The sequence below is a fragment of the Podarcis liolepis genome, assembly GCF_965112155.1.
Source record: "Podarcis liolepis genome assembly, chromosome: 5".
NCBI lineage: Eukaryota > Metazoa > Chordata > Lepidosauria > Squamata > Lacertidae > Podarcis > Podarcis liolepis.
Genome location: NC_139556.1, coordinates 95,515,576 through 95,543,358, shown reverse-complemented (window position 1 = coordinate 95,543,358; position 27,783 = coordinate 95,515,576).

Here is a 27,783-nt window from a genome sequence, read left to right as displayed (position 1 = left end):
GAACCCTGCTCTCTCCCAGGTCCTAGTCTGACACTCTAACCTGGCCAGGCCTGATCCAGCTTGAGAGGCCCGGTTTCTGCTACCCTGATGCCACTAGCACCTCCTTCTCCACCCCCTGCATCCTGCAAAAATGCCCGGCCCTCCACATCGCCCTGCGGCATCTCTGTCCCAGCCGACAGCACAAATCACCCTGCCCCTGGAGGAGCTGATGTGAGAGGCATTAACAGAAAGCCTGGGATCGCACAGGGATTTCATTTGCACGTAGGTCTGGAAGTTTTCTTCCCCACATCTGGCACGCAGGAGCCAGCAGGTGATACATGCCTCGCTCGAGACCCCGCAGCTGCCAGGCGATGATAATGCGATCTTGGCCCGGCACAAAAAGCCCCTGCATCTTATTGGAATCATAAATAAAACCTCTTTTAATTTAGAAGTTTAAACACATGAAGAGGTTTGCATGTATCTCTATTCAATTAAATATTCTGTCTGGTGGATGCAACCCTAGCTGCCATGCCGCCCGTAAATTTCCATTTGCAGATTCGGGTTTTTTTATTGAATGTTCTCCTGGGTTAGCAAAGTCATAAAGAGCCATGCCATCGGCGCCCCCTTCCTCCACCCCTCTGACGTCACCCTGTCGGCCCACAACGCCTGTTTCATTTCCTGTGCTGCCTGCTCAACATTAACTTCATCAAGGCCTCTCCACACACAGTAACTGTGTGCTGATGAATGATAACAGAGCAGGAGAGATAAATGAGATGGACAAGAAGTATCTTTCTCTCTCTCTCTCTCAAACACGCAGAAAGGAGAGAGAGAGAGAAAGAGAGAGAGAGGAGGAGGAGGAGGGAGAGGGCCTTTTTCTGGGCAGGAATGATAACGCCTTACTTGTCACTCTAAATATTTTGCATCAAAACTCATCAACACTTCCTACGATTTATGTAAAGTCGTGTGCAGTTACAGCTTGAGGAGCACACAGCTCTGTTTGATCAACATTATTTCTTCCCGTGGGTCAAGGTGCAAACACTCCAACACGCTGAGATGAAAAACCGGGCTGCCGTTTTTCCAGGGCTGCACTCCCTTGTTAATCACATGATCTGTGCAAGATTACAGCCCCCCCAAAGTGCTTCTTTGGAGGCAAGACCATGTTGCCCCAAATGGCCATTGTGCTTGTGAGCAAAAGAACAGGATGTCCTGGTTTTCCTGGGACAGTTGAGGGGTATGCATAAGTGCTGAGCACTGATTGCATATCCTTCAACATTTCTACGATGAAAAGAGGGACGTCCCATTCCATAAGGATAATTATGCTGTTTACACCCCACACATCTTACTGGGTTGCTCCAGCTGCTCAGGACAGCTTCCAACATATATAAAAACATAATAAAACATTAAACATTAAAAAAAACCTTCCCTACACAGTCATACCTCGGGTTGAATGTGCTTCAGGTTGAGCGCTTTCGGGTTGTGCTCCACGGCAACCCGGAAGTAACAGAGCGCGTTACTTCCAGGTTTCACCGCTCGCGCATGCACAGATGCTCAAAATGATGTCACGCGCGTGCGCGGAAGCGGCAAAACACGACCCACACAAGCGCAGATATGCCGTCACGTCTTACGTTCCGTTCCGGAGCCCCGTTCGCATCCCGAGGTACCACTGCCTTCAGACAGCTCAGGGGTTGGATAAGTTCATACCCTCCAACATTTCTCTGATGAAAATAGGGACATCCTAAGGAAAAGTGGGACATTCCAGGATTAAATCAGAAACTGGGATGGCTTCTCTAAATCAGGGGCGTCCCAGGAAAATAGGGACACTTGGAGGGTCTGTGATTGTTCCGTGCCTGTGAGATTACTAACACCCCTCACCCCTCACCTGTGTATCTGAAGAAGTGTGCATGCACACGAAAGCTCATACCAAGAACTAACTTAGTTGGTCTTTAAGGTGCTACTGGAAGGAATTTTTTTATTTTGACTATGGCAGACCAACACGGCTACCTATCTGTAACCCCTCACCTAGCCATTCCTGGAGCAGTTAGGCAGCTATTTCAAAATCAATTATTTCCCCTTCCCCAGTAAACAAATGTATACATACTAGGGGCTGAACTCCTGCTTGCCCCACTCACCAACCTTCCTGTCATTCTCACCACATTAACCCCCCAAAAAAACCTTCCCTCTTCCCACCCCAGGAAGCAACAATAAACCAGCAACAATGATGTCCAGCAGCTTCTGCTGAAGACAGACATCCTACATAGTCTAGCATAGACCACGAGCAAAGTCATTCTCCTTATGTATCCAAAACAACACTGGATTCCATGCACAGGCAAAAGAGGGATCAGCTAGTGCAACAGTTTGCAGAAGCCCATAATCATGTGCCTCTTGTATCTGAACAACTCATATTTCCTGCTTAGCTGCTGCTCCAGATCAAATCAATGGACTGATCTATTCCTTTCATCCTGTTCCTTTGGTTCAAACAGATAGCAAACACAAATAGCCTTTTCTGCTGTGTTTGATTGCTTTCATTATGCTCCTTCCCCGACAATTAACTGTGGGAGCTGCCACTGGAAGTGCATCTACCGCTGGGGGCTCATGCTTCCCAGTGGTAATTTAGTGTTAAACATGATTTACTTAAACATTAGAAGAGCCAGCAGTAGCTCGGAGCATCCCAGGGGAGCCAGCATGAAAGGAACGGCGGTGCAGATGTTTCTTGGATTTGGACTTCTGAACTCCTGGATGGAAATAACGGGGGAAGCTGGCCTTCTTTAGCACATCGTGCTCCTTATTGCGTTGCAGCTTACAGTGGGATTTAGAATAGCCCGTGCCTGGCGTTTAATTAGGAAGCAGGTGCAGAGCTCAAATGCATTGTGAATAATTCAGGCAAAACAGAAGCAAACTTTTGGGAGGGATCAGGCCCGGCGTGCAAAGGGTCCTGGGTTCAGATCCCTGGCACCTTCAGGAGGACGCCTGACTGAAATGCCACAGGGTTGCTCCTAGTCAGCGCAGACAATATCGAGCCACATGGTCCAGTGGTCTGGCACTGTATAAGGCAGTTTACTTTTGATTTTAACTCCAAGGAAATGTCTAAATGGCCCAAGTCCAGCCTATCCAAGAGGACATCTTCACCTGCAGGTTGCACTGCAAGATTTAAGATGGACTGGAAGTGCTTTCTTAGGGAAGCCAGCAATGGGCTCAGAGCCCTTGGGGGCAGACATGGGGCTAGACGTGCAATTCATTCAGTAGTTCTGCACGTGAGATCAGCCACAAAATCTTGAAGCGCTCCAGTTTATGCCTTCTTCCAGATTTTTTTTAATTGTTTATTTAGTTTTCAAAATTTTACATACAATATGTTTAATTTATCCATTGACTTCCCACCCAACCCCCATCCATGATGTTCTATGTTCAATGCTGCATATTTTTAAACTATAACACTCCATATATCCTGTTCAGTTTATGATTCCATAAATCAGCCTTCCCTGATCTGCTGCCCTCCACTGTTGAGGACTACAACTCCCATCATCGATGACCATTGTCCACACTGGGAATTTCCATGATGGGAATTGTAGTCCAAAGCAGCTGCTGAGTACCAGGTAGGGGAGGGGTGCTATAAGTGAATATAGTGAGCTGCCTTATATCAAGCGTGGTGCTGATAATGCCAAGGTTGCAGGTTCGATTCCCATATCGGACAGCTGCATATTCCTAGAGGATCCTCAGGGCCCCTTCCTACAATTCTATGTTTCTATGCCAGATAATTGGCCGATGGAGCCTGTTTTTATTTATTCCAACAGGCAGCTGTTTCCCAGGACCTTGGGAACAAGGTAGTGGCAGATTTTGGGCTTTAAATTTTCAGCGGTGCCCTGTGCTACGCCAAAATGCGGCACCCTCTGTCGGAATCGGGGGGTCGAAAGCTGGAGCGTCTCCCTTCAGCCATGCCGCTGCGGAGATCCATCGACCTCTGCTCCGACGTACATCAGTGACTCAAGCTTGCAGACTTGAGCACACTTTACTCAGCAGTGACACACAACAATCCCATGTCCGCAGCAAAGAATGGAATGGAATTCCCAACACCCTCTGCCTCCATTGTTTTACTGTTGCAGCACCCTCTCCGCTCAGCACCCAGTATGGCCAAACCTGTCGCGCTCCCAAAATTTGCCTCTGCAGAGCTCTTTCCCCACAATACCACTTAAGTTCCTTCCAGTGGGTTATAGGAAGGAATTGGACCTGGGTCCTTCTGCAAACAAGCTTTGTGGCCCTAAAGTGTTTGGAAAGTGAACATGTCAGTGAGAAGGCTGAGGTGAAAGCCTTCTCCCTGATTTCTACCTTTCCACTTGCAGGGAGTTTTATAATTATTATTATTATTTGGGAGAGGCATCCAGATCTGATAGATCAATATTATTTCCACTCTCCTTTCTCTTCCCCTCAAGGTGGCTTGGAAATCAATACAGCATAATGCCGATAAAATCCAATTAAAAACAGAGCCACAATTCACTGCACTAAAACCATCGTTAAAAAGAAATGAAACACCTTCCTCCTCGCTTCCCCCTTGCGGAAAAAAGAGCTTTCTTGAGAGAGATGGACCCTGAGCTAGGAGGAGAGGTTGTAGCATTTGGGACTTTTTATTTAGAGAAAAGACAAGCAAGAGGGAACGTGATAGAAGTTGTTGTTTTTTTTAAAAAAAATGCATGTCATGGGGGAAGTGGATGGAGAACAGTTTTTCTCCCTCTATCGTGACCCTAGGACTTGTGGACATGCAGTGAACCTGAATGGTGGAAAATTCAGGACAGATAGAAGAACTTCTTCATGCAGCACATAATTAAACTATGGATCACCCCATTTTTGGACAAAAGTATCCCCTGCCCAAAAGGGATGCGGGTGGCGCTATGGGTTAAACCACAGAGCCTAGGGCTTGCCGATCAGAAGGTTGGCGGTTCGAATCCCTGTGACGGGGTGAGCTCCCGTTGCTCGGTCCCTGCTCCTGCCAACCTATCAGTTCGAAAGCACGTCAAAGTGCAAGTAGATAAATAGGTACCACTCTGGCGGGAAGGTAAACGGCGTTTCCGTGCGCTGCTCTGGTTCGCCAGAAGTGGCTTAGTCATGCTGGCCACATGACCTGGAAGCTGTACGCTGGCTCCCTTGGCCAGTAAAGCGAGATGAGCGCCGCAACCTCAGAGTTGACCACGACTGGACCTAATGGTCAAAGGTCCCTTTACCTTTTATCCCCTGCCCAGTTTGGACTTCAAACTGGATGTCCTTTTTCACATATTCCAGCTCGGCTGGCCCAAAATGGTGGTGGTGTCAAAATCAATTCCCAAAGAAATTTTCTTTTGGGAATTATAGGGACAGAACTACCTAAATTGTATAGAAATTTATTTATGTATGCTACTACAGCAGCAAGAATGCAATTCGCCCCAAAATGGAAAGAAGCAGAAGTCGCAGCAAAGGAAGAACGGATACAAAAACTTACGGAATATGCAGAAATGGTGAAACTTACCAGAAGAATAAGAAATCAAGATAACAAACTTTTTACAAAAGGATGGAAATGGTTGATTGCATATTTACAGATAAATTGCAAACAGATAAGAACATTGGCAGGGTTATTATAATAACCTGCAGTTTCATAAGAGTATATATTTAAAGTAGACAAATGAATTTGGATATGCAGGAGATATTACAAAAATAAATTTAAGGAACCGCAGAAAGAAGGGGAAGGAAGTCAAACTTTGAGATGTTAAAATGATTGTAAAATTAATGAGACGTATAAACCTGAAGAGTATATATAAAATTCAAAATGGTGGTTGTGTCACTGTTGGTGCAGCTGATGAGGAGCCTGGCATGAGCGACAATATAGAGAAGGGGGAAGAAGTGACCTCCTCTTCCTTTCTCTCCCCTTCTTTCCCTCTCACTGGTACCCCATCTCAGCCATCTCCCACCAGTCTAGCATGGTGTGGGTCCACCGCCACTTGCCCCTCTCCACACCCCACCCCACCCTGACCTCTCCTCTCCTCTGCCCTCGAGCATCTTCTGACACCAGCCTGGGCAAGTGGCTGGAGCTGGGCCTCAAGTCGCCCAGGGGAGCCGGCCTTCTGCCCCTGGCCCCTGGCCCTCCTCGTGAGTCAAGGGGAAGAGCAGGACCAGGGTGCTGTGGGAGGGGGGAGGCTGAATGTGAGGAACCCCCCTCTGCAAAGGGGGGAGGATTTGGTGCCATGAGAATGTGCGTGCCCCCCCCAACCCCGACCTGTCCTTTATTTTGTCCAACTTGTCCCATATTTTGCTCGGCCAAAGGTGGCAACCCTTGCAACTTGCCACAATGTCTGCATTTCACCTTCACTGGTTGAGGCAGTGATGCGTCTGAATACAGTGGTACCTCTACTTACGAACACGATCTGTTTCGGGGTGCCATTCACACCCCAAAAAGTACGTAAGTAGAGCGCTACTACTGTGCATGTGCGAAGCGCAATATGGTGCTTCTGTGCATGCACGAAGCGTGCAGATCTCTCCTGCGCATGCACAAAGTACGCAGATTGCTTCTGTGTGTGCATGCACCGCGAACCCAGAGGTAAACACTTCTGGGATTGCCGCGTTCATGACCTGAAAAGCCGTAACATGAAGCAAACGTAATACGAGGTATGACTGTACAGTCGTACCTTGGTTCTCAGAACAGAATGCATTCCGGGAGTCCATTCAACTCCCGGAACGGTTCGAAAACCAAGGCACGGCTTCTGATTGGCTGTAGGAGCGTCCTGCAGCCAATTGGAAGCTGCGTAAGCCGCATCACACGTTCGGCTTCCAAAAATCGTTCGGAAACTGGAACACTCACTTCTGGTTTTCGATCGTTTGGGAGCCAAAACGTACAAGTTCTGAGGCGTTCAGCAACCAAGATACGACTGTACTGGAAACTGCAGGAGGGGAGAGTGGTCTTGTGTTCGAATCCTGATTGAGTGTTTCCCACTGGCTTGCCTGGTTTTGCACCGTGAGAACAGGACGCTGGGCAAGATGGGCCTGATGCGGAAGGTTCTTCCTATAATGCTTTCCTGCATGTATGAATCGCCCCTTTCTTCTTTCCACGTTGGTGCCGGCGCTTGTTGACTCTTATCGCATGCAAATTGGCCCGGCGGGAAAGGGAGCGGATTGGTTTGCTTCCGCCAGGTAGGAGAACGGTCCAATTTGACCCCAGGGAACAGAAGTGGAAACAATGAGAGGTTGGAGAGGCAAGCTGGGGCAGAGCAGGGCGGGGAAAGCACTTCAGGAGCAACTGATCAGATGCCAGGAAGCGCCGCTGTGCTGGCCGGCTCCTGGGAACAGGTAAATTAGGACTGGAAAGAGCAAAAGGTAGATTGCCATGTGAGCCGCTTCCCCTTTGATCTCCCCTTGAACTCCTGTTTATTCCTAACCCGCAAACTGGCGATAAGCAACGAAGCGTGTGACCTTCTCAGTGAATAATACTTAAATAATATAAATCTCTCCCACAATGCACTTCTTTGTTCGGCACAATTGCATAGGGAAATCCATTCTTTGCCCTGCTGAACACAGGGTTGCCGATGGGGCTTTGTTCTTTGAACATTCACCCCCCCCACACACACTTAATATAAAGTGCTGGGAAAATAATGCACCTTCCTTTTGGGCCCCATCTGCACTAGAAATAGTGTGTTGTAGTGGTTAAAGGATTGAACTGAGACCTGGGAGACCAGGGTGCAGATACCTGCTTGGTCACGCAGCTCACTAGGGTGACCTTCAGCTTTACAAATTTAGCTTTACCACCAGAGTCTAAAACTACTTGCATGCACCATTGCAGGCATGTCCGCAGACTGGGGACCAAGGCTACATCTTGACCATATATATTTACAGCCACAGTTCTCAGAAAGGTTTAGCAATCAATGTGGCTTCCCAGGGAACTCTGGGAATTGTAGTTCTGGGAGGGGAACTCTTAATGGACCACAATGCCCAGGATTCTTTGGGGCAAAGCCATGGCTGCTTAAAGCAGTATGATACTGCTTTTAAGATGCAGTGCGGATGCTGCCAAAGGTATGCAAGGTAAAGGTAAAGGGACCCCTGATCATTAGGTCTAGTCGTGGCCGACTCTGGGGTTGTGGCGCTCATCTCGCTTTATTGGCTGAGGGAGCCGGCATACAGCTTCTGGGTCATGTGGCCAGCATGACTAAGCCGCTTCTGGCGAACCAGAGCAGCGCACAGAAATGCTGTTTACCTTCCCACCAGAGCAGTACCTATTTATCTACTTGCACTTTGACGTGCTTTTGTGCTGCTAGGTTGGCAGGAGCTGGGACCGAGCAATGGGAGCTCTCCCCGTTGCGGGGATTCGAACTGCCGACCTTCTGATTAGCAAGTCCTAGGCTCAGTGGTTTAACCCACAGCGCCACCCGCGTCCCAATAAGGTATCCAAAGGAAAGGCCAATTTAGGAGCGGGATAGCACTGCAATCAGAGGACCAGGGAATGCTGGACATATATTGAGGCTAGAAACCCCCCAAACAATGCTTACTACACAGTTAGAAATGCACAGTTCTGGGAAGAGTCTCTCTGGAAAGCTGCAGAAGGAATCACCCTCCTTCAAGACTGTCAGGGAACTGCCATCGGAGCTAGAGGCGGAGGGAAGGCTCCAGAGGGATGCCGGAGAGGGTCCCAGTAGGGAGAGAGGCAGCCCATCTGCTGGGGAAGGAAATCAGCGTAACACCAGTAGAAAGGGGGGCAGACGGGGGAATCGGAGAGGAGGCTCCATGACCCCTCACCGGAGACCAGCGGAGTACGGGTACTCCATTGCCCACACCCTCCCTGCGCAGAAGACTTCCGCGCAGGGAGAGTAGGAGGAGACTTGGCGTCAAACAACTTTTATGCTGGAAAAGGTTCAAGAAACGCCCACTGACGGATTCTGCCAGCGACTGAGACAGTCACGATGCTGGAGGCTGTTCAGTCAGAAAGGGTTTAGCCAGGTAACCTCGCCAGCAGTGGCGGCAACTTACGCACGAGCAACCCCTAAATCCATTACAAAGACCAAGCTATTGTGTGATTTGATTCCTATTCTGATATTTCAGGTGTGGCCCACGAGGTCAGAGAGAGTTTATTCTGCCTGTGCAGATATTAGGTTCCATCCACTTCTTGTAGGCAGAGCGTTGTGGCATGTCACAGAGATAAGGTTCTGGTGGTGTGGAAGTCAACAGACAGAGGTTGCTTCCAGACAACCTCTTTCTTGAGCATCTATCCTGGTGTATTTGCACAAAGCTGCTGAGAGGAGGTTCGATGACATGGGCTATTTATTCTGACTTGTTTGGCGAGAGGCTAAAGGACATTGCATCAAGCAATTATTCTCCCAAGCTTTCCAGGGCATTTCCTTGTCACTTTCCTTATTGCAAAAGTGCTGATTTATTTTTTTTTTGGGGGGGGGGAGCAGGCAGGCAGCAGGTTTGTTTTGCAAGAGTTCCAAGTCAACTATAACTGCACTGCTTGAATTTGCCGATAGACCACTTGCTCATCCGTTTTCAGAAGCAGCAGCAGTGGACTTTGATGGATAGTTTGCATGCCCCTTTGCAAAGCAACCACAGCTCCCTACATTACAATGGCCACATGGAGGACCTCTTGGATGACTTATGTTAAGTTGTGGGTGAACATATCAGACGACACAGCGATTCTTCAAACAGCTCTTGTTTATTCACAGGCCAGAACAGAACTGAACTGAAGGGTTCACCCAGCCTGCTTATATAGAGCTCCAGTACAACATTACTGTAACAACTTTCTGTAACTATCCAATCACTGAACGTCACTTTCTATCCCTTATTTGCATATGTGGACCTGAACTATCTACAGCATCCCCCTGCTGGCCCAGGGTGAGAACTTCAGTGCATAACAACTTCCGAGTTAAATCTCATGCCCTTCTGCATCCCAGTGCAGCTGTGCTGAAGACACAGAGAGAAAGGGAAGCCATCGGAAAGAGTTCTGGACTAAAACTCAACTCTGCCTGCATTCAGGTTAGGGTGGTCAATAACTCTCTCTCTCTCAACACAGCAGAGGAGAGGAGGTCTACTGTTTTTGTGTGTATGCAAGTGTCAGAAAGAAGTGCAGAAGTGGATGTTCTCCGAAAGAAACAGTGAGGAGAAGTCTGCCGGAAGGAGAAAGTGGAAACGTCTCAGAAGGAGCTGCCTGGCCTTGCTGGGTCATGGGCAGAAGGCTGAGTGCATGTACTGGAAGGAGAGAAGGGCACAGTTTGAATGTTTAAGGAAGAAGCTGTAATTTCCAACTAAGGCCATGCCTGGATAAGCACGTGAATGCAAATACTTTGCACACATTCTTCTTTTGTTATATGTTCTGCAAGTAAAAGCCTTTGAATATTTTAACAAGTGTTTGGACATTGTTTTTAGTTTCAAGAAAAGAGTCAGTATTGCACATGATCTGGCTTCCTACCTGCAATTTAGCTGCTCTGCTAACAGGCGTTGCTCGCTCTTTTGCCCAGTCCTCTTTTGAAGCCAGCCAAGCTGTTGGAAGCATTGGCAAGCGGCTGGCAGATGTTGCACCATTTGCTGCATGCTGCATCTCAGGCATGCGTTAGGCAAGGGAGTATGATCCAGGGTTGGTTTCACCCAGTGCATGTGCGCATTCCCAGCGGCACCCGCCCTACCTTCCCTTGACTCTCTGCCTGCTGCAATTCCCTCTTGGGCACAAATTACGAAGGAGGCAAGACCCCGGCCCTGCTGTGCCGCTGCCCATGACATATCCTTGAAAAGGCAAGTAGAAGGAACCTGCAAGGGCAAAGGAGGGGGCAACGCCCTGTTTTGTTTGCCCTGCGCCTGGGGACCAAGCGAGATGCTTGCTGTGGAGGGAGCCGATTGTGCATGCAGGGATGGAGGGACAGCCTCTGGGATCTCCATTCTGAAGGGACAATGGGAGCTTTGAAAGCTCTTGTGAGTCATTTCGGGGGCCTCCGCCTTGCTCATTATCCGTAGCACAAAAGGGACGGGAGACACCAGCTTCGGGTTACGTGAGCGACAAGGGCCTGGCTCAGAGAGGCATCCCTAGGGACTCAGCCCATTGCATGGGGGCCTGCGACCGCATTATCCTCAGCTCAACAGCAAAGGATGCTATGCAAGAGGGGCTTGGTTGGCAGAGCAGATCTGCTGAGCAGAGAGCAGCGCTGGCTGAGATCTGCAGAGCGCTCACCCACACTTTCATTTGGTCTGTGACTTCAATAATAATAACAGCAATAATAATCATATTCTTCTTCTTTGGCGATCGTATGGTTTTAAGAATGAGTCTGTAAGTGACTGTGGAGGCCAAATCTGGATCCACACGTCCTTCCACAGTGGGGACATAGGTTTCTGGGCAGGAGTTGATCACAGTGAGGGTTTGCCAAGCGTGCCTTCCTCTTAGCGCGTTTCTCCCTTTTCTCCGGAGTTCAAGGATCTTCAAAACCCATGACACTTTTGGTAAAGGCTGTTCTCCAATTGGAGCACTCACAGGCCAGTGTTTCCCAGTTGTCGGTGTTTATACTACTTTTTTAAAAAAAGATTTGCCTTGAGAGAGTAGTACTAGTAGTAGTAGTAGTAGTAGTAGTAATAATAATAATAATAATAATAATAATAATAATAATAATAAAATATGCCACCCATCTGACTGCATTACCCCTGTGTGGCTTCTAACAAAATATCAAAACCAGTGCTATTTTTCTCAAAAAAGAGGTGTCAGAACACACCTGGCACCAGACCTGCTGCAGAGTGTTGGGGGGCATGTGAGCAGAGGATAGGGCCAGAGATGAGAGAAAGTGGTGGTGGGGGAGAGAGATCATATTATTGCACAAGAAGAAGTCCTTGCACTGATGGAATTATGTGCTTCACACTACACTGATGAAATATACTCAGAGTGGAGAGTGGATTTCATGCTCTTTATTCAGCTCATAGTGGTACGGAGGAATGGAGGTTCCCCCAGAATGTCTGCCTTATATACATTATTTACACAATGGGCCCCACGTGATTGGCTAATTCCAGGATTCTCCTGTAGGCCAATCAGGTTGCGGATTCCCTTCCACTGCATTCTGGATCCTATTGTTTGACGACCAATCAGACTGCTGCATCCTGAATCCTATTGTTCTAGGACCAATCAGACTGCTGCCTTTTGGATCCTATTGAACTCAGTACATAACAACTGAATACAACCTTGGGTTCCTAAATCCCATCGAAACCAATGGGCCTTATTTCCGCAAACATGCTGAAGATCAGGCTGGGTCCATCGCTCCTGGCACTGGGTCAACGGAGGGGCCTTGGCTCAGGTGGTTCTCAGGTAACCAGGTGCTGCCTTTCCAGATCTCTTTCTGCAGGCTGCGCTGTCGTTCCCCTGCCTCTGCCCCGTTCCCATGGCTGCGCAATCTGGGTCGCTGCCTGTTGACTTTTCCAAAGCTCTTACCGTGTTTGAACTCTCCAATGGATGCAGCAGAGGGGAATTTAAAGAGCAGGATTGTTTGCTCCCACTGTTGACTCACTCTGTGACTCACATCTGGCCCACTCCGAACAGGTGCCAAGGCTCCTGAGGTTGCCAGGGCTGTGTTTGCCCAGGTACTTCTGGGCAGGCTGGCTTTTATTTGCCTGCACCCAGAAGCTCCTGGGCCATCTGGCACCTTGAGAGATGCTCCATCAAGGGATTGTGCTAGAAAGCGCATGGGAGAGACCCGTCCCCTCTTGAGCAGCGCTGGCTGGCATCTGGCAGGATGGTGGCTCTGAAGTGAGCGATGGAGACACAGTAACCAAGAGGCAATTAATTTCATTTTGGAGGCTCATGCAAGGTGGGCATCCCTAGGAGGGGACCAGTAGGTGCCGGAGAAGATGCCAACCAAACTTTTCATCGTCCAAATCAGGGAAAGTTCCAGCTCAGTTTGCTTTTTAATGCATAATCAGCTCATTCACATTTCCTCAAACAGTAGAGAAACTGAAATTCAGCCTTGGAAATTCTTGCTTCGCTGAACTATGCTCTGCAACCAAAAAATGTGTATATTAGGAGAAAGCATAGGCACCAATTCTATGGGGTTGAGGGCAGCTCAGCCCCCTCAAAATATGTGGAGACAGGGTTGAGCTGCCCCAATCTTGAGGGCCAAGACCCTGCAGGCCTCCCCATGATGGTGGAGGGCCCCTACTTGTTGTGGTGGTGGAGCACCTCGTTGGACCTTGTGGCCTCCTCCCAACGTGTGTGACAGCACACATGTGTGTCATGCGTGTAATGTCACAGGGCAAGTCCCTAATGTCCCATGGAACTTGGCGCCTCTGGGGGAAAGTATGTGTAAAATTGGTGAACTGAACTTAAGTTTGGAGAAATGACAGAAACTGACCAACCCACCCGTCCCTAGTGGAGATGCTCTCCCAGCTGGCACCGTGGTTGTGGGGGGTGTGCAACCTGGACTGTCACAAGCAAAAGCCAAGATGGAAGGATTTTGCTTGGCTCTGGGCCCTTAACTTAGGTCACCCCAGCTACTGGCAGAGGCAGCTGGAAAAGAGACTTGGAGGACACTTGAACCAGGTAATGTTTGTGGTCATGCCGTGAAGGGCTTGTTTTCTCCTGCCCAGCTCCACAGGCAATACCCACAGCAAGAAAACAGTGGAAAGAAAGAGCAGGTAAGAAGGCTGGACGTTTTCTCCACATTGCCAGCCTGAGCTATATCTATCAGCTGTTCATTTGTGTGTCTGTTTCCCTCACATCTCTTGAGCCTTTATTTGCGGATGTGTCTTGGTCCCGAAGGACCAGGGGATGTAGCAGCAGAGACTGGTAATTGCTCCCTGGGGAAGCGGAGGAAATCTCTGGGGGTGGTTGCATAACCGTGAGGTGGTGGGGGGGGGGGAGAGCGCTCCCTGCGCACCACAAGGGAGGGTGTCTTGCAGTTTGTGCTATCAGGGAAAAAGGGACCAGATGGGGTGGGTAGACTCAGAGAGGCAGAATTAAAAGCAGGTCTTTCGTTTTAAGTTTGCCATTTACACCTTGCCAGAAAGAAGGACCTCTCAGAGGATATTATGAAATGTGCAGGTGCTAATTCATGCGCATAGGTGCACATTTAGAACTTAAAGATAAACCAGCTGGCCCTGAAGCCATGCGTTGTCTATGTGCATCTAAGGACCCTCTGACTCTCTATTACAGAATCATAGAATTGTAGAGTTGGGAGGGACCCTAAGGATCATCTAGTCGAACCCCCTGCAATGCGGGAATATACAGCTGTCCCATATGGGGATCGAACATGCAACCTTGGTGTTATCAGCACCACACTCTAAGCAACTGGTTGGAGTGTTGGACCAGGACCTTGGGAAACCAGGGTTCAAATCCCCAATCAGCCATAAAACTCACTGAGCGACCTTGGGCCGGTCACTGCCTCTCAGCCTACTCTACAGCGTTGTTGTGAGGATAAAATGGGGAGAGGGGGAAGCCATGTATATCACTTTGAGCTCCTTGGAAGAAAGATGGGTGACATATCTTCAGGCAAAAACGTTTCTCTATAACCAGGCCTTGGGACACGTGTGGCACTGTGGGTTAAACCACAGAGCCTAGGGCTTGCTGATCAGAAGGTCGGTGGTTTGAATCCCCATGATGGGGTGAGCTCCCGTTGCTTGGTCCCTACTCCTGCCCACCTAGCAGTTCGAAAGCACGTCAAAGTGCAAGTAGATAAATAGGTACCGCTCTGGCGGGAAGGTAAACGGCGTTTCCGTGCGCTGCTCTGGTTCACCAGAAGCGGCTTAGTCATGCTGGCCACATGACCAGAAGCTGTACATCGGCTCCCTCGGCCAATAAAGTGAGATGAGTGCCGCAAGCCCAGAGTCGTCCACGACTGGACCTAATGGTCAGGGGTCCCTTTACCTTTATAACCAGGCCTTGGGCAGATGAAACATTCTGTGGCCCTTTAAATGTGTTCGTGGGGGGCGGGGTTTTTTGGTGTGTCATTTTGGTTTGCATTTTGTGTTTCCCATTTTGTAATTTTATGTTATGAACGACCCTGTGATCTTCGGATACAAATTTAACAAATATAAAAATAGCCTGGATCGTTCTGAAAGGCTTATCCTTAGGCTGAGTCAGGATTCACCAGGACTCAGTTTGGAGGGTTGCTGCTGTTTACTTCTGCCATCTTCCACATCCTCCTAGCTGAACTCCTCCTGGCACAGAAGCAACGCTGAAAATGAAAGTGCCCCAGACCATGTGCAGAGTAAAATTCTCTCTCTCAATCATAGAATCATAGAGTTGGAATAGACCACAAGGGCCATCGAGTCCAACCCCGTGCCAAGCAGGAAACACCATCAGAGCACTCCTGACATATGGTTGTCAAGCCTCTGCTTAAAGACCTCCAAAGAAGGAGACTCCACCACAGTCCTTGGCAGCAAATTCCACTGTTGAACAGCTCTTACTGTCAGGAAGTTCTTCCTAATGTTTAGGTGGAATCTTCTTTCTCAAGGACCTTTTCAGACAGTGATCTTGGCTATGTCTGTACCAGCTGGGATCCAAAGCCAGTGATGCAGTATTTTGCTTCTGAGTTTTCCTACTCTCAAGTTTGGGCTTTGATGTTAGGCAATGGAAATGGAGAGGGCTCAACAGCCTTGCTTCTTCTCCTTCTTTGGCGATCACTCGTAGGCCAAGTAAGATTGTCTCCCATGAAAATTGTTTTAACAGTGTGTCCGTAAGTGACTGTGGAGGCCAATTCTGGATCCACACGTCCTACCACAGCGGGGACATAGCTTTCTGGGCGAGAGTTGATCACAGTGTGGATTTGCCAAAGGTGCCTTCCTCTTAGCACATTTCTCCCTTTCGCCAGGAGTTCGTGCTTCTTCAAAATCCACGACACCTTTGGTAAAGGCTGTTCTCCAATTGGAGCACTTATAGGCCAGTGTTTCCCAGTTTTCCGTGCTCATAATGCTTTTTAAAAAAAGATTTGCCTTGAGAGCATCTTTAAACTTCTTTTGTTGACCACCAGCATTAAGCTTTCCATTTTTAAGTTCAGAATAGAGTAGTTCCTTTGGAAGACGATCATCAGGCATCCAAACAACATGACCAGTCCAACAAAGTTGACATTGAAGAATCATTGCTTTGGCACTGGTGATCTGTGCTTCTTCCAGTACAATTCCAGGCGATTTAAATTACAGTTTTATTACATATCATGTTATGTTACTTTACAGCTAGTTATGTGTGTGTTGTGGTGTTCAAAAGATGGTTCAGATAATGAGACAATAGTGGTGTTTGTTGTCTTCCAGTACACTGGCATTAGTTCACCTGTCTTCCCGAGTGATGTGTAGAAATTTTTGGAGACACCATTGATGGAATCTTTCGAGGAGTTGGAGATGGTGTTTATAAGTGGAAAGAGCTGTGCTGCAATTGGCACTCAGTATCCTTTTCACCAGAGCAAACAGGGCAGGTTGGGTGCTCTAGTAGGAAATTCTCAGCCTACAGGTAGAATTTCTTTTTTCTTTATTTTTAAAAAAGAAAAGGTAAATTGCTAACTGATCTGGAAATAGGGCAAACTGAACTCCAAGCCTGGGGGCCGAGGGAATGGGGAAATGAGAGAGGATAAAACGGGCAGATTGGCCCATCCCTGATTGCACTGCATAAATACAGAAACACACTTCTCAGCATTGACAAGCCAAGAGAGCCTAGACAATGAGGCATTTGCTACAGAGATCTGCAATTTCTACTAATAGAGAAATCCGACCCTGGTAACCGCAGTTTGCATTCTCCTGTTCCTTTGTCTCTTTCTCCTCCCCCTCCTCCCCCCCCCACGTTTTTGTTATTCCTATATAATTGACACCGTGGCATTATACTGTCCCATTGATTGCCGCAATTCTGCCTCGTTTTTGACATATTTGTTCTGTCAATATTCTCCCTTAAGGTCAGGCGCTCAAAATCTCTGCATCACAGATTTTTAGCCTTCTAGGTGGTGGAGGAGCGCCCGCTCCCTGCGCTGTGTGACCATTTTGCCTGCCATTATGTGTTGTATTTAATCTGCGAGAGGCATTATGTCTCGGCTGATGCCATTTTGCGGCAACGAGTCTGAGCGTACCACACCGGGCATGTGTGTGTGTGTGTGTGTGTGTGTGTGTGTGTGTATGCAAGCACTGCCAATGCTGGCTCACAGATGAGAGCATTCATGTGGAGCATGACTTTGAAAAGTCATGCTCCACATGACACAGTCCCATCCACGTACTTGAATGTCTATTGGAGCATCTCTTGAAATACCACTTATCGATACCCAACAGGGCGCAGTGCTTAGAACAGCCTTTTCCACCCTTAGGTCCCCAGATGTCGTTGGAACACAACTCCCATCATTCATAGCCAGCACAGCCGGTGGTGAGGGATGATGGGAACCGTAGTTCCAGGACAGCTGGGGACCCAAGTTTGAGGAAGGCTGGATTAGCTTGTCAGATTAACTCCCCACTCGGCCATGCAGCTCCCTGGTTAACCTAGGGCCAGTCACTGCCTCCTAGCCTCGGCTACCTTGCAGGGCTGTTGCAGAGATTAAAGGAGGGTCGTAGAATTGTAGAGCTGGAAGGGACCCTAAGGGTCATCTAGCCCAACCCCTGCAATGCAGGAATCTCAGCTAAAGCATCCACGGCAGATGGCCGTCCAACCTCTACTTAAAAACCTCCAAGAAGGGAGAGTCCACAACCTTCCAATGGAGACAGCTCCACTGTTGAACAGCTCTTACTGTCAGAAAGTTCCTCTTGATGTTGAGCTGGGATCTCCATTATTGAAACTTCACACCATTGGTTTGGGTCCTACCCTCCAGAGCAGGGGAAAACAAGCTTGCTCCATCTTCCATGTGACAGCCCTTGAGATATTTGAAGATGGCTATCCTATCTCTTCCCAGTCTCCTCTTTCCCAGGCTAAACATACCCAGCTCCTTCAACCGTTCCTCATCAGGCTTGGTTTCCAGACCCTTGATCATCTTGGTTGCCTTCCTCTGCACACCTTCCAGCTTATCAACATCCTTCTTAAATTGGGGCGCCCAGAACTGGACACAGGACTCCAGGTGGAGTCCAACCAGGGCAGAATAGAATGGTGGACAAGGTTACAGGTTCGATCCTTGTATGGGACACCTGCATATTCCTTCATTTCAGGGGATTGGACTAGATGATCCTCAGGGTCCCTTCCAACTCCACAATTCTATGACCGCTGATCTGATTCAGTATAAAGCAGCTTCCTCTCTTCCTGTGGTGTCAAAGAGGACGACAGCGGTGAAGTCTCTAAGGATGCATGAATCCATCTATTTCTGGTCTGTGTGAATTTCACAAGTGCCCACCCAGGTATCCATTTCATCCCATTTCCACATTAACCTGCCAATTATTACTTCTTTAAATCTGCACACCGGTTCCCATTTCAATACATATTTCAGAATGTATTTTTCAAAGCATTTTTCTCTCAAAAGATGAATTCTAAATGCCTTTTGATCTTTCTTTCTTTTCTTTCCTTTTTTTTAAAAAGCCCGACAGCTGCATTGGTACATTTGCAAAGTGCAGAAGCTGGTGGATAATACCACTCCCAATCGGCAGATCCCGTCAGTTCGAATTGACATTCACAGCAATTGAATCCCCCAAGATCTCTACTAGAGGCACAGAAGCAGGACAGTGATCCCCACTGGCAACTTTTCTTTGAGGGAAGAATTCCACCTGCCAGCCATGGAACTGACCTTGCCAGCATATTGGCCCAGGTCACATAATTCCACTCTAAGAGTCTCTCTTTCCATGCTGGCCCAGCTTAGATGACCATCCGAGGCTTCATAAAACATATTCTGGGAAGCCACAGATACGTGTGGGTCTGAGAGTGTGGGCCTTCTCCCTCTTCCATTGTGCTTTGGCTTTCCATCAAATATCCTGTCTTCCATTAAGCTAGAGTTTCCTATTATGTCCAAACTGGGGAATTCTGGCTTAATAGCTCATGATCAGCTATATGCTGGTGACGCACAGCTCGACTTCTCTTTTACATCTGCAGGTGAGCCAGTGGATGTGCTGGACCAATGTCTTGCTTCGGTAATGTCTAGACAAGAGCCTACAAATTGAAGCTCCGTCCAGATAAGACTGGCGCACTCTTACTGGGTGGATCCTGAGACCGGCTGGATGGGAGGGAGCATCGCGAATTCCTCGCGGCGCTTTTTAGCGAAACGCTCAGAGTCCCAGGTTTCTTTTCAGTGCAGTTTTTTTAATGTGAGCTATATACAAGTATTTACAAAAACAGTCCATACAGAGTACCGGCTCCTTAAGGCAAACGAATACTCTCCACCACAGCACCACCACACCACTGCACAACCACCACAACCAACCTTACTGTTGAACAGGCTTTCCTTTTTAAAACAGGTGATAGCCAGCCTTGGATATAAGGGCACCAGGTTAATGTGCCAGGCTAATAGGGAAAAAAAGACTGACAACCCCGGGACCGGGGGGAGGGGACGCTGGAAGAAGACTGGATGTTTTTTTTCTCTATTGTACTTTTTTTGTATTACTATTACTAGAAATGTTTTATGAATGTTGGGAAAATGTTGAAATGAAATTACTTGGCTCTTGTTAAAATGTTTAAAGAATTTGGCAAAAAGGTAATGGTTATGAGAAGTTGGTAAAAAAAGATTTAAGTTTTAAGCTCTAAGGTCAGTTTTATAAGACAAAATGAGAATAGAGTAAGGTAACGTAATGATAAAATATTATGAATTATGGAAAGGATTTGCTGCGACAATTACTAATCAAGATACAAGAGATGGGAGGAGGAGGAGGTCATGGAAAGAATGTAATGGAAATTGGAGAATTTGAAAAGGATGGTTTATTTTTTCTTTTTCTTCTTATGTTTTTCTTTTTTTTCTTTTTTGTAATTTTGTCTTTTTTGGTGTAATTAAAAAAAAAATTGTTTCAATAAATATCATTTAAAAATAAAAATAAAACAGGTGATAGCCAATCACATTAATCACATTCCTGCTGAGTCACTCTGACCCAGCAGTTCACAGAGTATTGCATCAGCCTGTTGAAGCCTGCCGACTTACTCAGTATCCTGCGAATCCCAACAGGGAGGTAGCCTGTTCCAGATGGGGTTACACTCCTTCTGAAGGAGCAGCTACATAGATGAGGGTACTCCTGTGTTGAGCCTCCCTGGGGAGTGTTGGCTGATAACGCCAAGGCCAGTGCCTCCCCCCCAACACAGGTGTCCTGTCATGCTGATGTGACCCATATCCAAGGACATGAGCACACGACTAGCAGAGTCCAAACAGAAGCTGAGCCTTGAGGTGTACCATCTAAGCCTAATTTATTGCACACAAAATCAAACGTAACTCAACAAAGAAAACATGGCTTCTCTCTCTGTCTTTCTTCCTCGGAGACAAAACTGCAAAGGCAATAGCTACACAGAGCGGAACAACGTATCTCAATTTCCGCTCACAAGACTCCAACAATCAGTGCTGGAATATAAACACAGACATGTGCCATATAACAATTCCACACATCTGCAGCACAGAAGGAATGGAATTCCCAACAGGGAGAGCTTTCCACAAGTCATGAACCAATGCAGAAAAGGCCCGTGCTTGTGTTGCTGCCCTTCAGACCTCGCATGGAGGAGGCACACGGAGAAGAGCCTCAGATGATGATTGCAGGGTCTGGGTTGGTTCATATGAGGAGAGGCGGTCTTTTCTTCTTCTTCAACATCTTTATTGAAAGTTCCAAAAGTATATAATTATATGTGCACTAAACATGGTGAGCACTGGGAGCCAGTGTGGTGTAGTGGTTAAGAGCAGTGGACTCATAATCTGGTGAACCGGGTTCGCTTCCCCGCTCCTCCACATGCAGCTGCTGGGTGACCTTGGGCTAGTCACACTTCTCTGAAGTCTCTCAGCCCCACTCACCTCACAGAGTGTTTGTTGTGGGGGAGGAAGGGAAAGGAGAATGTTAGCCGCTTTGAGAATCCTTAAGGGGAGTGAAAGGCAGGATATCAAGTCCAAACAACTCCTCCTCCTCCTCCTCCTCCTCCTCCTCCTCCTCCTCCTCCTCCTCCTCCTCCTCTTCTTCTTCTTCTTCTTCTTCTTCTTCTTCTTCTTCTTCTTCTTCTTCTTCTTCTTCAATAAAAAAGAGAAAGAGAAACAGAATCAGTGTAGAAGGGAAAATAAAGGGGGGGGGGAGGAGGGAAAAAACCACTAAACTGTATATTTTACAAGGTTGTTATTGTACTTCACCAGATCTTAACCTATTACAGTATTTGAAAGAACAGATTCCAAATATCATTGAATTTGACCATGGCAAGTCTGCGTTCATATGCAAGTTGTTCATATGCTGCGAGTTTGTATAAGTCTTCAATCCAATCGTAGAAGGGAGCCGCATTTTTATTTTTCCAATTCATCAGTATCAGTCTTTTTGCCATGGTCAGGGCATGGGGAGTCCACTCATATTGTCCTTTCGTAAGGTTCCATGTGCTGGGTATATAATTCAAGAGGATATTTTGCTCTGTAAATGTAAGGTTGTTCCATACAGTTCTGTTGACGGTTTCAGTTACCTTCTGCCAAAAAACAATATAGGACAATGAAAAAACATATGTTTTAGAGAAGCATTATCCCTATGCATCTCCAACTGTTATATACCTTAGATACCTTAGGAGAGGTGGTCTTTGAGGAAAGGAGAGATTATTCACATCTCTCTCTCTCTCTGATGTATTGCCTCGATATATGCTTAAGTTTGTAGTGGTTGTTACCATGATTACTACTTATTCTTATTAATTGCCTTTATATCCCATCTGTTTCTCCATAGAGCTCAAGGTGGCATCCATTATTCTCCTATGATTCCCTTGGGAGGAGTTGGACTCTCCTTCCCTGGAGGTTTTTAGCAGAGGTTGGATGGCCATCTGTCACAGACATTTTAGTTGAGATTCTTGCATCTCAGGAAGTTGGACTGGACGACCCTCGGAGAATAGAACATCCCTATTTTCATTGGAGAAATTTTGTTGCAGGGTATGCCCTTCTCTGCTGGGTGGAAGGAGACCCTGGAAAGCTACAGTTGCTCAGTTGACAGTGCAGCTGGCAAGGTGGACCAGGAGTCTGCACTGGGATAAGGAAGCTTTCCTGCACTCTTATCTCTTATTGGGACGCCCTTGGCACTCGCCAGCCCTTGCATTTTGTGGGACTGGTGCCAGGGTCCTTGCAGACAAGTGAAGGGGGGGGGTGTTGCTGCCAGCCTCGGAGCCTACCCCCGGCTCTGCCCCTCCTGCTACCGTATTGGGTCCCCACAAGCAGCCTGGCTAATCCCCCTCCGATAACCCAGACGTTCAGCTAATCCTCCTCATTACCTCCCTCTAATCCGTAGTGAAGTATGACTTGTTGATGGCCGTTTTAACAGCTCCGGTCTCTCATCAACCGGCTCGCTTCGGCTCCTCGGGGGACCGAAAGGCTTTAGCTTGCGCTTTCCTCAAAAGGATGGCAAAGGCGGAGAGGCAGGTTGAGGCTGGTCCCCGAAAGGCCTTCCCACACAGAGGGAATGCGGGGGCTTCTGGGAGAACAGAACCGGCTATTGTTTCAGCTCCTGAGCTTCAAAAGCATCCCTTGGGAAGATCAGGAATCACAGCTGTCAGGGCTGGGGGCCCTGGTGATGTCGTCTTGCCTGCAGGACGCCCAGGAATACAGCTCCAAAAAGAGGGTGGTGCCTCGATCCATCCTCCATACTTTCTTCTCCAACTCTAGGGTTACCTGTGCTGCATTCCTTTGTTTCTCTGACCCATTCTGGATTATATATATATTACTGGGAGAATGCCTGCAATTATTTCCAGGGTTGAAGCACATGCACACTGGGTTGCTGCTTTAAGTTGCTTCTCCCATTTTGCATCTCTGCTAAATTACCAAAGCACATGTTTGCCTTGATAAAACACATCAAAGAAACAAGCCCTAGCAAACGGTGTGATTGTCGCATTTGATTGCATCAAAAAGACTAATCGACGGCATGCACACCATACATCTAAAACTCATCCCCGTGAAGAATCCTGGGCACGCATTGCGGATTACCTCTCACAGAGCTACAATTCCCAGTACCATTAAGACTACAGTTCCCAGGATTCTTTGAGGGAGTATTTTAAATTAATGGTGTGTGTGTACACAGCCTCTTTTTGTAGCGTGTTTTGCTGATGCACACATGAGCTCTTGCGGGATGGGGGGAAATTACTTTTGGGGGGTCTGAGCTTTTTCATCAAGCATCTATGTGCAATGGTATAAGATCACCGAAAAAGAGGATTGTGTTGCATCCTGCTAAATTCTACTCAGAGTAGACATGGGGGGGGGTAAAGAAATCTACGTGAGTTGTGTGCATTCATTTCAACCAGTCGGCTCTATTATTGCAGCCAAAATCTTCTGCGATTGGATTTGGCGCAGCAGGTTGTACAAAAAACCCGGGCAGTAGAAACAGAAATGCCTAAATGCGGTTGGTTCCACTTCCAACCACCTGGCCTTGTTTCTGAATTCCAGAACCCGTGGAGAAATTTGGAGCAGGAGAATTTCAGAAGCACCCCTTAACATAGACTGGGATCCCATCCAAAAGAAGTGACCCGTGGCCATTGACTCCAGGCTACTTGGGTCTTTATGAACTGCCAAAAAAAGTTAGTTCTGCATCAGTCCAACCTGTTTTTAACTCTTGCCAGGCATTTGCCGCCATGACTCGAGAGGCCACCTTATCCCTTATCTCCCCTGTGGGTCGCTGCGGTCTGGGGGCAGAGTTTCTCCTGCACGTCCCAGAAATCTCAGAATCCCATCTCAGGGTTGTGGGTTTGAGCCCCACGCCGGGCAAAAGATTCCTGCAATGCGGGTGTGGGCGTGGGTGGACCAGATGATCGTTGGGGTCCCTTCCACCTCTACCATTCTATGATTCTATTACTAGATAGTAGACCTTTGGCTTGATCCAGTGGGTCTCTTCTGACATCCTTATGCACCCACCCCAGCAAACAGCAGCTTCCAAGCAGTAACAGGAAGTCAGGGCTGTGTGTTGTTCTCCAAACTTGCACCCCTCCTCCCGCAGTTCTGAGGCTGAGCTGTGGTTCCAATTTAGCTGATCCCCCTGCCAATGCCTCTATCTCCCTAATCTGTTTGTCTTCCAAAGCCATTAAGCTAATGCAGAGCCCCAGTAACACCCCCTGCCCTAATCCTCACCTTGGCTTTCTCCCCAATTCCTTATCTGCTGCTTTTTTCTCTTTGCTTGGGAGTGCTGGGGGTGGGGACGCCTGTGCCCATTGCGTTCCAGAGAGGACAGCAGTGCCAGGATGGAGAGGCGATGGCAGGCGGAGGGAGGGAGGGAAGAGAAAGAGGAGAGGTGGTTGGGCTCCTCCGCCTGATTCCAACAGGCCCTCTTGCCACAACCTGCCTCCTTCCTCCGAGGAAGGCTGCTAATGGCTGCCAGGGTCAAAGGGAGCGCTTAATGGATTGCCAAAGCGGGAGGGGGGGGAGCGTTGACCTGCGAATCCAACTGAGTGGATCACCTTTCAGAAAAAGAGCCTTGCCAGCATCTCTGGGCCCTGGCTGTGGGGAAACGTGGATTCAATTAAGGCAATCTCTGGGAAGACGCAGAAGGAAGGAAGCAAAGGCAAGAAAGATGGCAGTGGGCTGCCAGCAGGGATTGCCCTGTGTGCCTCTTCCGGTGGCTCCCGAGGGTGCAGAGGGCAAAGGATTCTTCAGGCTCAGCAGGGATGTTGCCCAGGGGGTGGGGAGGGCAGGAAAGGGGCATAGGATGCATCCGAGGCAAGCGTTTAGGCTGGAATCGCTGCTCCCCAGGCACCAATGTGCTCCCTAGGCTCCCCAGGCCATCTCTCAGCCTAACCTACCTCGCAGGGTTGTTGTGAGGATGAAATGGGGAGGAGAAGAACCATGCACATCACATCGATCTCCTTGGAAGATAAAGGTGGTATGTAAGTGTAAATAAATAAATAAATCTATACTGTCGTTTTCTGTGGACAATAGACTTCCTATGCCTGCATTGAGTCTCCATAGCCCATATAATGATGTCCTCCTTCAAATCACTGCCTTCTCACACTTTCCTTTCCCTTGGTCCAGATTTTCTTTTACCCTCACTTTTTCAGGGTATTCCTGGTGGGATAAAATCCAGGAGGGGAAAGTATGGGAGGCAGTGATGTGGAAAATGTCAGTGGAGAATGACTGGAAGCACTGGAACCTTTCTGTGTCCAGATTAAATGACAGTATGGACGATCCCTCAGATGGTTAGATGATAGATGAAATAGATGATAGAGAGAGAGACAGCCAACAACCCCGTTCATTTTAATGAACTGTTTGCAAATTAAGTCCCCATCTGGAAGTACACACAAAAACGCCCAATCAGTGAAAATAACATACAAAAAACTGTGACATACTACTGATGGTTCAGCAAAAATGTGCATATTGTGGGGAAATGCATTTTCAAAAGTGTAATTTTTTTGGGGGGGGGAAATGTACACTGAAATGCTGATAAATTTTCATCAGATCTCTTTAAAAAATGACAAACTGATGTGGCAATGTGGGGAAGTGACCGAAGGATTGGAAAAACGCGGAACTAGGAAGAAGCAAAATGGACGTGTTCACCTGTCCCCGCACCTGAGTCTTTTCTCTGGGAGATGGCAGAAAGGGAGCTCTGGAGAAAGCCCTCCCTCCAGGGAGCCTCACGCTGGAGACCTTCCCAGGCCACAAAAACCACTCTGGGTTTTCCCCATCAGTGAACTCTGACAGCTGTACTCTCAGGGGTGGGGGTGGGGGGCAGAGATGTCAGCAAGGAAGGAGGAAGGAACAGGCTCCCTCCCTGTTTCATCCCAAGATGCTAGCTAGCAGGAAGGAATGGCATCTCTGCTCCCCGTCAGGAAATATTAATTCAGGGCTTAATCTGAACCAGCGTTCGCGGTCCTGTCGAATCTGGTTTCAATGCTGGGGCTCAGCCTGGAACTTGCTGCAGAGATTATAAATGTGCTCGACTATTGCAAGAACCTTCTTTCCTCTTCCCCTCTCCCTCTCCCTCACCCCGGCACCCCAGCCCTGCCCCTAGAAGGACTTCTGTTCCTGCAGTCTAATACAGTGGTACCTCTGGTTATAAACGCTTCTGGTTACGAATGCTTCAGATTACGAGCTCCGCTAATCCGGAAGTAGCTGCTCCTGGTTGCAAACTTTGCCCCAGGATGTGAATGGAAATTGTGCACCGGAGTCGCGCGCACAGCGGGAGGCCCCATTAGTGAAAGGATAAGAATGTTTCCAGCTTAAGAACGGACCTCTATAATGAATTAAGTTCATAACCAGAGGTACCACTGTGCTATGATATCTAAAGGAGGGGGGCAAACTTGGTGTGACCAGAGAGGGGGGTATAGGATTGCTTGCAGTTTTAGAGAGGTGCAATGGTATCTGTGCAGTGTGTGTTTGTGCGTTCGCAGGAGACCCAATTCAGAACGGGCCCTTGGCACTGGGTAAAGTGGGTTTCAGTGCCAGTTTAAACTTTGTGGAGGTCCTAGGCAGTCGAAATCTCGCCCCCCCCCTGAAGGAATGATCGCTGGGTGTGGAGCACACTTCCACCCACAGACAGCCTCAGTTGTCTGAACGCGTGATCTTCGGGTGTGGAGCACACTTCCATCCACAGACAAACCACAGCTGTCTGAACATCACATCCTCTAGCTAACCTTTGCTCTCTTAGTGGTCTGCCAAGCTCTGTCTGTGACCTTTGTCTCCTTCATCATGCATGGCTCAAGGGGAAAATGACGTGGTGGAAACAGGTGCCAAAATACCGGTAACTTTGTACCACCCCACAATCTCATGATTGGAAGATGTTTAAAGGTCACAGTCCAAAATGTATCTGACTGGTTTTGCATATTGTGCTAATAAAAAGAGCCTCCGCAGAGCTAGCTGGCAGCTTGCTTGTGCACAGCTCACCTGCATTATCAACTCCTGCCTCATGCCTTCACTTCACCCCACCTCACAAATTATCTCCTAATACTTTTTTAAAAAATTTACCAACCAACCATTTTAATAAACCAATATTACTTCAAGATAAAACTATATCATTTTCATCCATTGTTATGGGGCCCCTAAAAGGTGGGGGGTCCATAGGCTGCCGCCTACTATGCCAGTTTGGTAATCTGGCACTGGTGGGTTTAACCCTTTCCGTGAATCAGGCTTCCAAATCCAATTTACACAGACACACAACTCCAATACCTGAAGTTCGGTTTTCCTCTGGGAGGAGGCATAGTTACTTGCATGTTTCCCTGGGAGTGGGGGTGGGTTGTCAATAAGAACTTCATTAGATCCCTGCTGGACCAGGACCAGGGCCCATCTAGTCCAGCATCCTGTTCTCACAGTGGCCAGCCAGGTGCCTGTGCTGGTCCTGGGGGCTAACCGAGAGGCGAGGTCCGAGTCCAGTCCGAGGTCGATGGTGCGGTATGGAGGCTGTCCGTCAAAGCTGTAGCTGGGTCCAAGGCAGGGAGTCGGGTGGGGTCAGGAACTGGCAGAAACAAGCTAGCAACAACGTTGCTCCCGCAACCTGGGACTGGGGCTGACCGGCTTTTATCTGCCCCGAGGCATAGGGTGGCCCCGGTCCACAGGTGACTCGCCTCTCCTGGCCTGGAGGCAAGCACTCCTCCTGCGGGAACTTAGTTCCCTCCGCCTCTCTGCCCTGAGCCTCTGCAGCTCAGGAGAGACTGGAGGCTTACCGGACCCAGAGGCAACCTCCTCTTCCCCTGATGGGGCTGAGAGTGGAGCACCTGCAGGCAATGGGTCCTTCATCACCTCAGGGGCCAGAGCAGACTCAGCTGGTGCCTGCACCTGAGGATCCAGCACAGGTGAGGACCCTTCAGGCTCAGCTGGTTCTGGAGGTGGGGACTCCTGTGCAGGC